The sequence below is a fragment of the Triturus cristatus genome, chromosome 4_2 (genome assembly GCF_964204655.1).
Source record: "Triturus cristatus chromosome 4_2, aTriCri1.1, whole genome shotgun sequence".
NCBI classification, from domain to species: domain Eukaryota; kingdom Metazoa; phylum Chordata; class Amphibia; order Caudata; family Salamandridae; genus Triturus; species Triturus cristatus.
Genome location: NC_140586.1, coordinates 269,507,262 through 269,519,004, shown reverse-complemented (window position 1 = coordinate 269,519,004; position 11,743 = coordinate 269,507,262).

The following is an 11,743-nucleotide window of genomic DNA, read 5'->3' as shown; positions in this document are numbered from 1 at the left end:
CAGATACCTGCATTTAGTGTGCAGCAAGACACTTCATTAGGTAGCGCCTATGGAGATTCAGCAGAATAACATAATATTGTGCTGCCCCCAGCACAATTTGGCGAGGGACCCCTGAGCCCACCACCTTGAGGAAAAAGAGACTTCCTGTACCATAGGGACTGCAGGGGCCTACTCCGTAACACTGGTAGCCCCTTTGCTTCACACAAAACATGCAAGGAAGCAAAGTGCCCCTTTAACTGTGGTAACAACTTTCTTGTAAAACAAGCATGACAAAGCTAATAGGTGGCGAACGGAAATAAGGGTGAGGGGAAGGCATCACATAGGTGGCCAAGAGGGCTGAAGGAAGCAACATAGGGGTTGAGGGAAAGAGCGATGGAGAGAGGAGGAGGATGGGGATTGGAGGGAAGCAAAATGGGGAGCATGGGGATGGAGTCTCGTGTTTGGACACATATTAAACCGTAAATATTAGGACACAGAAAAACTCATCAATATAATATTGTGATACCATAACAATTTTGATACAAGAACATCGTTGTTAAGTGAATATGGTTCTTTTAGATAAGTAATATAGTTTTCAAGGATATTGTTGTTTTTAATATTGTTGTCAGTGATATAGTAGTAACAAATATTATTTTTTAATTATTTTAATGTGTTTTTGTTCATATATTGATTTTATGTGTTATGATTGTATAATTATTACTAATTTGTGATTGAGATAGTTTTAGGGGTTAGGGTGGAAAGTTAATTATGTAATTAAGCAATAATTAATTAATCATTTTTAAATAATTGTGTGGTTGATATTAATTATGTCAATTTTGTAATACTTATTTACTTTGGCTATTTTTTAGGTGCAGGTTGCTAGGTTGCTAGATTTGCAGTGGTATATGGTTGGAAGTTAATTAAGTAATAGTTATTAAAAAATAAATATTAATTGATTATTTAATTGCGTATTAATTATGTCAATTGTTTAGTACTCATACTTTTTTGTTACATTTTTGGTGCAGGTTGCCATTTGGGTATAGGGTGGAAAGTTAAGTAAGTTATCAATTACCAACTAATTATTAATTGTAAAAGTCATTATTTAAGTTAATATTAATTATGTAATGTGTGCTACAATTATTTACTTTAGTTTTATTTTAGGTGTGGGCTGCTAGGTTTGTAGGGGTACGGGATGGTAAAGAAAATTTGAATTAAATAATGTATTGATGATTTAATTGACTAGTAATTAAGTACATTGTTTAATTATTTTTTATTATTTGTAATAAATAAATATAAATATACATACATTTTCTTACTGGCTGTCACCAGTAGGTAGTTACAGTTAGGACCTAGTTTCTATAGACTGAGCGTTTTTTGTTTCACTAATAACTTTGGTTCTGTTTGACTTATCTTAATGAAATTTCCAAAACTAGTTTGACATTTACTTCAGCTTCTGTTTAGAAGGTGTTATTGTGATTTGTCAAGCAAGGGAAGAGAAATGGGGAGGGCCCAATTACACCAAATTTGGCAGAAAGCTAGATCTTGGTCCACAAAGATCTCTTCTTGCTATTTGGTGCAAATATGTTCAGTAGTTTTTGAGTTATTAAAGAAAAAAGATTATAGATATCTTGGGACGTGGATCCACAGCAGATCCACTACAGTGGATTCGCGGATCCACACAACAGCAGTGCTGTGATTGGCTGACCGCAACCTGAGAGGAAAGCTGTGACTGTCATTTTCTATATCGGGCACAGTTCCAGGGGCAGAAAAGAAAAATGGAAACTCATAGAAGGGGTCAGGGTAGAGGTACCCTGACCACCATGGGTGTGATAGAGGGGTCAGTGAAGGACCTCTGATGGGCACAAAATTACCACAAATTTTTTTTCCGCATGCGAGGATCCGTTGATCTGTTGCGGCACTCAGAGTGGCCCTGTGTGAATCCACGGATCCAGAACCAAATGAAATTAAAATACACCCACTCACAGATTCACTCAGAGAGTTACATAAGCACTCTCTCACACCCAGTAAACAATTCACACACCCATTTACACACTGCTACAGCCACTGCGTGGCATGGGGTTAGAAATTAAATTATACTTTATGTTATAAAACCCTAGAAATTCACTGAACAAATCAACGGTCACAGAGACATTATAGTTCGAAAATGCCATTAAAAACATAGAAATTCACAGGAAAAAGCAAATTACAGGGATATCATAGTTAGGAAATAAAAATTCACTACAAAACTGAAGGTTGCAGGGTCGTTATAGTTAGGCTCAGATTTTACACACACAAAACCATTCAAAATCTCCAGGAGCTATAACCTTTGCCCTAAGTTAACTATAACTCGCACCTTCACCAAGCACTAATAATTATCCCACATATAACATCACTCAGGATATCTTCTATGACATCATTAATATTAGTGCAGCAGTTGCTGAAAAATTATTGATGAGAAAACTGTGCACGGTGGGGGCAAACACTCCGGTCACTTTGTAATAACGAGACACCAGCACTCCAATGTCCACTGATTTTCAATTTATTCACATGTCGCCAAGAACGCATTTTGGACTGTGAAGGTCTGCATCACAGTAGAGGAGCAACCATCATGAAAACATTATTTAATGCACTTAACGGTCCCTATGGCACAATAGACATATTGAAAGTACTATTTACATGTTTATAGCCCACTCGTTGATCACATTATTGCATGATTCTTAAAGTACTGCTATAAATTGATTCATTCATTGGGGAAAATAAATCTCCATTTTTTTTTTTACAAAATCATTATTCTCTCTATAACAGATCCTGAAAAGTGTACTAGTGCACATTTCAAATGGAGCGTATTAGTGGACCTGCTCAAACAGTTGAACTGCTTTTCAGCATGAATACTCTTTTGCCCCACTCTGTCATGTTCATGTCATTTTGTAATAATGATGTTAACTGACAAATTATAATACTTAAAATAGAGCCCAGTGGGCTTATAAATTGTCACATTCATAAAAATATACACAAGACTTGTATAAAAATTGCTCGAAAACAAGTGTTTTGGTGTGGTGAAAAATTATACAAATAAAAAAAAATAATGATATAAAAAATAAAGCCCAAGTTGGCATAGTCTACCCTGATGATTCATTCTTGTTCCTCAAATACATATCCCCTTGTGACAAAACAGAAGGCAAAAGAGTGTAGTATTTCTTTTAGCACATTGAGTTCAGCAATTAATTCTGCTCCTGTGGGCAAACCCTGAAACAGACATGGCTATAAGAATGCTGCATCATGTTCTAATGTGAGATATCAATTTCTAGATACCCAGAAAAGAGCACGTATTAAGAATACAAATACAGGATTACCCCCTAAAAAACACAGTTGGAACACCTGGAGATCAAGAGAATAAAACACAATGAAATAAAGCGCAACTCATCAAGTAACAATTCACACAATTCTAAAGATGCGTGTAGAGTTCTTCATCAATTTTAAGCCCAACTGTGTCTGATAATGTAGGTGGATTCTAATTTCCTAGGGTCTTTATTCCTGTTACCGCTTCTGATGGTTCTGGGCACTGCATCGATGACAAACTATTTTAACTCCCTATCGTTGATGCTTTAACTTTCAGCAAAATGCCTAGACACTGGATAAGTCTTGTCTCTATGTTTTATGGCTCTGACATGCTGCAACATCTGTTTATGGCCTTGGAGTTTAGTGCTGCACATACATCAGAGCCCACAAGGGCACTCAATACATATACAGCATGGTCAGTCTTGCAAGTGTAGGCCTTCTGGATGCTCTGTGGGGTTCTCGCCAAAGGTGTACTACTAATTCGATACTCACAAACCTTGCATATACTGCACTCGCAGAATCCATGACTACATTTGTGCCAGTTACTTTTGGTGGGCTCTAAGGGGTTGCTTTTGATAAAATCGTCCCGCATCGACCTCAATCTCTTGAATGTACTTCCCAGCTTTTGGGAAGTGCTGGGCCTATCACTGGATCATTTTTGACTAGGTACCAGTATTGGTTCAGTATTTTTCTAATCCTACTCTGTTCAGTGCTGTACTAGGTGATGAACCTATATTGGGTTTGATTCTGCTGTTTAGGCTTATGTGGTTTGAACAAAACTTCTCTCTTTATACCTTTAGTTTATTCAATGGATTTACTTATAACCTCATCTGCATGTCCTCTTTCCTTGAATCCTTTATCCTCAATCCAATTTCTATGCACTTGTAGTGTGTCACTGTATGGTATGCTAGCTATCAACTTGGTGAGGTGAAAACTACTGGCATGCAATGCTGTGTTGCCTGAAGTGGGTTCCTGTACAACTTAGTCTATAAACGATGTTTTTTTACATACACCAATAAATCCAAGAAAACCACTTCAGTGCTTCTTTTGGAATTTGTAAACTGCAGGATCAAGTTATTGCTATTTATACCAATAACTAACTCCCTGGCACTGTCTTCTGAGCCCTTCTATATGACAAACAAGTCACCTATGAATCTTGTCCACAGTATAAAATTTTAATTCCATAACTCACTTAATTGAGACTGCAGCACCTGCTCCTCCCACCAGCCCAGATGCAAATTTGCCATGCTGTGGGCGAAGCAGGTGCCCATTGCTGTACCCTTTAATTGCTTCTATACTTCGAGTTAGACAGAAAATTATTAGTGCCAAAGGTCTTGCATTGAGAAAGTGCTGCATAGCTTACAAGCCATCACTGTGCTTATGCTGGTATCCAGTGTGGTTACGTCCATTGAGATCAAGAGGAGACCCTCCTCCCACTGGATATCAAATATTAGTTTAAATACATTTTTTGTGTCCTGGACATATGATGGGAGACTACTTACATAGACCTGTAAGAAATAATCCACATATTTAGAAGTGCTTTCTAGCAAACTGTCAATGGCCGATGTACGGCCTTCCTGGTTTATTTTTTTAGATCTTTATGTACTTTCGGGATTAAGTAAAATATTGACATCTTGGGGTTATCATTTTTGAGGAAAATAATTCCTACTGTGTTAGCAATCCATTCTTGCGCCTTTCTGTGAGTTTACTCTGGAACTCCACTTTAACCTCCTTAGCTCTCTGGGCCCACCAGCTTTCATATAACATTCTGTGTTGTTCAATTGGTGCACAGCTTCATCCATGTTTACCTTTAGTGGCCAAAGGACAATGTTCCCGCCTTTTTCGGCGGTTCTGACAACACTTGAATTAGCCTGGAGTTTCTTGATAGGGTTGTCATATGCTAATTTATTGGAACCGTGTTTCACATTTCATTTGCTTTTGGAGGTTTGTAGTTTTGTAATCTCGTATGTACGTTACCAGTTCTCAAAAGATGTCTAACCCATTCCTTGGCAAACTTGGAATAAAGCTGGAAGGAGGTTTGAAATGTATTACTGCTTCCCAATACACTTCCAGATACATTGAGGAGATAGTGTTTTCCTCAATAATTATTTCTTGTATTAAATTTTCAAGTTGTTTTAATTCAATCACTAATCTCATGTCAGATACTTCAAGGTTAGAGTTCTTGTCATGTATGTTAATAGAATGCAGTGGCCTATACTTCACTTGTGTAGCATACATTTTTTTGAGTTTCAGTTTTCTGATAAATTTATACACGACCATCCATGATTTTGAATAATTAAAGCTTCTCTCTGGGCAAAAAGAAAAGCCCAGTGTTAAGATGTGCTCCTCTGCTTGACTTAGATTGATGTCTGATAGATTGATATATAGTTAGGATAGTTAGGTGAAATGTTCAGAAATAACATAATGTTTTAAACTCAAACAACCACAGAAATTCAACTATTAAAATGATCTCAAGTAGCTATAACTCATGCCCTGAGGTAACTATAACTCACATCCTTCCAGGTACAGTTTTCTCATCAAAATTTCATAGCAAATGTTGCAGTGATATTATCAATGGTGTCATGGAAGATGTCACAAGTAATGTAATATGTGGGTAATTAGCAGTGCCTGGTGAGAATGTGAGTTATAGTTAACTTAGGGAACGATTTATTTGAAATAACTGTAACTATTACTGCCACATGTTTGTGTTTTTTTAGTTTAACTTGTTATGTTGTTACTGATCATTTCACCAAACTATAACGTTACTTTAACCTTTGTTTTTTTGTTAGTGAATTTTCCAGACGTAGGTGTCCAGTGCCCACCTGGGACACCCACATACTACATGTTGGGGGCCACACGGGGAGCCCCAGGGCCACCACAGCCCCAGCCGGTTTACCACATGGTGTGGGAGCTGGTATTGCTCCTGCATGGAGGGAGCAGCTATTTATGCTGCTCCCTCTAGGCAGGAGCAGTATGGATTCTGTTTCCCTGCCCGAAACAGAACACAAGTTTGCTCCCAGCTGGCGAGAGCATTTTCAAATCTCCTGATTGCTGGGAGCAGAGCTATTGTTTGCTCCCATTTAGCAGGAGATTTAAAAATGCTCCCATCAGACGGGAGCAAAAAAATGTTTCCCTGCCCATGGTAGTGCAGGCAAAGAAACTACTGTGTTCCGGGGTGGGCTTCAAAGGACACAGTAAGTGAGCATGCCCAGGGCGATGGAGTTCCTGGAGATACTAAAGTCTCACGGAGGGGGACCATGTGCCCCTTCTGTCCTCCATTTGGCCCCAGAGGATGGGGTCCGCAGGGCCTAATAAGGCTCAGGGAGGGGGGTCATGCAGCCCCTTCCATTTTTTTACAAAGTTGGCCACAGGGGATGGGCTCCCCGGACCCACCATGAGCTCAGGGAGGGGGGACACTTGCACCCTCCCCTTAAATATATCCGCCCCGGGGATTGAGTTTCAGGGGCCCTAAATAGGCTGGTGCGGGGGCCCTGCTGATGACACTCTCCCCATACATGTATATAAAGAATGCAGGCTGCCATTTTTTTTGTTCCTATAAGCCTACATGACTCTCGTGGGATCACAACAAAATTAGGCAATTTCTTTTACATTTTGACCCTGGGGGAGGGCCTTCAGAGTTGCCCCATGGGGACTAGGGACGCATGGTATCTCTACCCTTCTCTCTTTTATCATTTTGTTTTCAATTTAAGGACATGGCTGCCAGCAACATTTTTCTCATGTTGCTGGCAGTCAGTCAGAGCGCTCGCTTAAGGGGGAATCTCACTACCACTGGAGTTAGATGGCTAAGAGAATAAAAGATCCCTGGGCCAATCAGCATGCTCTAGTTTTGAACTGGCGCTCCTGTGAGACTCTCATGGAAGTCCCCCAGACCCAACAATCCTGATATACAAATATTTTTGTATCTTTATACCATGGTGCAAGGGTGCCTGCATTGGTGCTAGGCAACCAAAAGAGTGCCAGTGCAGGGGAAAAGGCAGGAATGTGCTGTATTGCCCTAAATATGGCACATTACTGCCCTTTACCTGTCGGGCAGCGCAATGCAGCAAGGTGACTTGCTGCGCTGCGCTGCACTGCTTGACAAACTCGTAAATCTGCTCCTTAGTATGTCACCACCACTACATCGTGATGGTAAGTATACTATTATTTTAAGCTTTGCATGGTCTGCTTAAAATGCCATTTCTCATCTTCCTTCTCTGACTGGAGGAGCCAAGAAGCCTGATCTCCCTGATCCCATCAAGCTCAATATCCTTCCACCAGTGTGCCGGTAATTGATGGGCTTGTGGCACTCATCTGATATGAGAACCCCAAAATCAGTTACTGCATCCAACATGATGCCACCTTCACCTTCTGTTTATTGACTCTAACCTTTTTGGGGGGGAGGTGGCAGTGAGCTTCCTATGTGTAGGATAGCCTCAGCCTCTTTACTTCCATACATCTCCACTGCTCCCTTACAAACAACATCTATGACTACAAATGCAATAGCTCAAAATTAAAAAGAATAGTAAAAGGCTGTCTTGGCCTTCCAAAAGGAATGGTCATCATTTAGGAGTCACCAGGGTTAAAGCCGTGACCCCTTTTGTGTCCCTTGGGACCTCTGCAACTTGTTTTGTGGTCCTTGGCCTTAGAGATAGCAAAATAAGTACTAAGAACGTTGGTGGCTCACCCCTATGGGCATCAGGGCTTAGTCCCTCCTTGTTTTCTGCCCATTTAACATTATACTAACAATCAGCAATTCTCTGTTATTCACTATTACTGTAATAAACAAATGGAGCACAATTAGCTGGAATGGGACCTTTGCTGGCAGCTGAGGTAAGTAAAAACATTTTTTAAATGTATGTTGTGTTCCCTTTTGTGGATGAGAGTGTGTGAATGCAAGTGCGTGTGATTGAGTGTGTGATGTTATGCTTGTGAATCTGCTGGTTGCCCTGGCATATTGAAGGGGTAATTTTTGTCTACTAAAAGCAACCGTGGGAAAATACCAGTGCTACCATACTGGAAACCATTCTAAGTATGACAGGCACCTGTGACAAAATACTGGCAATGGCATACTAAAGGAAGTTCTTTGCATAATGCGCCCCTATGGTAAAATACTGGTGCTGGTGCTGACATACTAGAGATACTTTTTGCCATATGTGCTCCTGTTTAAAAAGCTGGCATAGTTGAGGATATTATTGGCATGGGGCAAAATGTGGGCGCTAATACATTAGAGGCAATTCTTGGCATAAGGAGGACAATGTTGGCATATGGAAGGTGACCAAACATGAGAAAAGCTGGCTGTGACATACTGAGGTAATTGACATAAGAGTCATCTATGATACATGGGCAGCATTAATGGCAACATTTTATTGCTGGTGTATTGTATATTATCCTTGGCACGCCTTGTAAAATGATGACTCTTGCATTATGGAAGTCATTTTTTACATATGGTGTCTTTGTCCAGATTACTTACCAGGGGCTAAGATGAATTCAAGCATTACACCCATTCTTTTTTTTCTTCTACTTAGATCTCAGAGGTAAGTATTTAAATTTGTGGTACACTAACATACGTTAGCTGTCATATATCAGAGTAGCAATGTAATAGGTACCATTTCTATATGGGATACTGAGGAAGTAAGGGCGTCCCAGGAGACTGTGCCATCCAGGACCATTCCTACAGACACTGGAATAATACAGCAATGAAATATCACATTATGTGGGATGACTCATTAAATTATTCACGGAGTAAAAGCTAATTATACAGCATAATGTGGCACATTCTGTGACTAGTTTGTCATGTGAACAGACCTTTATACAAAAGAGACCTAAGTACTACACAAAGAACATAGGTTCCAAAAACATCAATGTACACATTCATAAGATCCTATTGAAAATAAAGTTCTCCTAACAGATAACAACAATGTCGTTGTCTTGTGTGAAAGTACAGCAACACCATTTTATTAATACTGTCCCTTTTAACTCCCACAGTAAAATAGATTGTGTAAAACAGAAAATGCTGCACTCAGTAGAAAAGACTCCCATTTGTACACACTTCTTGCAATAAAAGAGACACTTCATTCATTCTATATATTCAAGATATTTTACAACTGGTCTTAAATTTTGGTGTTATTATGGAGCCTATTCACAAACTGTACTTTGCAGTACATTTAGTAGTACTTCACTAGTATTGCTCACGTACTACAAAATGCTGCTCAACAACTTTATTTGCCCAGACTGCTGCCTCTCCCACCTTTTCTATGCAGAGGTGTCTGCCACATGTGCAGAGATCTCCACAGACATAGGTATATGTTTTAGTAGTAAAAGTGGGACAATCTTCGGGAGTGGCTGGAAAAGGAGGAATACTTAGTACTATATGGAAGAGGATTAGGGAGGAGTAAGGAGGGGGTTAGGGAGGTATAAGAAGGGGTTTAGAGGTTGACAATACCAAAAAAGAGTAAGGCCATTGATATTAACAACCTAACATTACTACAGCCAGAAAGGTCCTAGAACAGTAGTAAATGTACTTCGATTCAGCCTTGGAGTAAGTCCAGTAGCACACATGGCCACTCATAGGTTGCTGCTACACATTTCATGGAAAATAATGGAGGAATGGAAGATAAACTAGAACTCCATTCGAAATAATGTTAATTAAATACATGTTTTGACTTCTAAAACATAGATTTTGTTTAATGTTTTAAAATAGTATATAATTATTAATTAATGATACTAACAAAAAGTAATAGTATTTTTTGCATTTTACAAATTAATTCATGTTTTAAACTTTTTTAATGTAAACTAAATTGTAATGCATATTAAACAAAAAATATTGCAGCTGTGATTATTTTTTAATTATGTTTAATAGATATTTATACATTAATTATTTGATATGAATGTGTTAGGTATTTAATAGACATTTACTTTAATATGCTGTAAGTGTTTTTATGTGTGCTAAGTTTAAAAATAAATGTTTAAAATGAATTTACAGTAATATCTTACATAAACCTTTAAAAAATATTTTAAGCTTAATAAACTTTCTTATTTTCCTCTATAATTTACCTTAGGAAGATCTGGTCCCCAGTGTGGTGACCACCATCTAAGTATGAAAAGTTACTGGTAGTAGCTTTACATTCATAAATTTGTTTCCGCACCCTGGTTTCAAAGGGTGGAGAAATGTAAATGTCTCCACGCCTTTACTCTCGGAAATGGTGAATAGCAAAAAGTAGTAAAGCTACTCCTAAGTGAAACAGTACATTTACACATGAGTAAATCTACATGTGCAGCTTCACCATTCAAAATAGGTCCCAAATTGTCCACCCGATGGGAATCTTAAAGTTCCCTTTTCCATTAAGAAACAATCTTAAAGAATCGTACTATACATTACAATATATATGAATGACATCTGTTTCACCCAGAATAACTTCAAGATTTAAGAAATTGAACCTTAAAAAGAAGCGCAATGTTCGAGATTTTGGCTTTGAGAACAGTTTGCCCAAGAATGATTTTCCCAAAAATGATCACAAATAGTGATTTTCATGTCAAAGAAGGAATTATTATTTTCACTCTGGTAAAATTTTACTTAAATACGTAAGAACCTTTGGCGTTTGCGTCTGTTCAAAGTGAGAACCTAACCTTTTCAGAGTGTCTGCCACCGCATTGCACTCTGGAACCGATTTTCAGTAACCTTTCATCCACTTCAGCCGTGGCTGAACAATCTTGTAACTCAGGTGGTCTGGCTGTACCCTATGTCTGGGAAGTCGTATCTTTAGAAAGGAAAGATTACTGAGGTTGTTGGCCAATGAACATCCAGGACATACAGAGTGTGAATCTCCTGTTGAATGTCGTATCTAGATTTTGTTTGCAAAAATCAAGTCTCATTGGGTGTAGATGTTCTGTTATTAGCTCCAATCAGGAGATTAAATTCTACCAGCCGATAATGTACTGGTACCACACCCTAGGGGGTTGGTGCCATAGGTGCTAGAACATTCTTGCTGCCACGACTCAGACAATTATTCCAATAGTGAACTAAGAAGCAAGTCACTTGTCATGTGCATCCTATGGCTGGCCTGGGGTGCTATTAAACATGGACAACATTATAAGGTTTTCTACTGCACACGTCTTGAACTCATGTATTTTGAGGTTCTCTTATATGTGATAATGAAGAAAAAGCGGGCAAAGTGAAAAATATAATTGCGAAGGATGACACAAATTGGTCAAGTGGGGAAGCTGGGATTGATTCCAAATTTTCAGCCACTAGATGTACAGGCTTCGGTTCCTTTACACCTACCCTACACACATTTCTCACCCAACCTACACCTTGCTGGCTTCAGTGCGGCCCTCAGTGACTTCATAGACCATACTTTTTGGCCCCTGGAGAAATATTTGCAAGTACCCACACTCTAAATATTCCTAATACGTTTGTCTGACATTT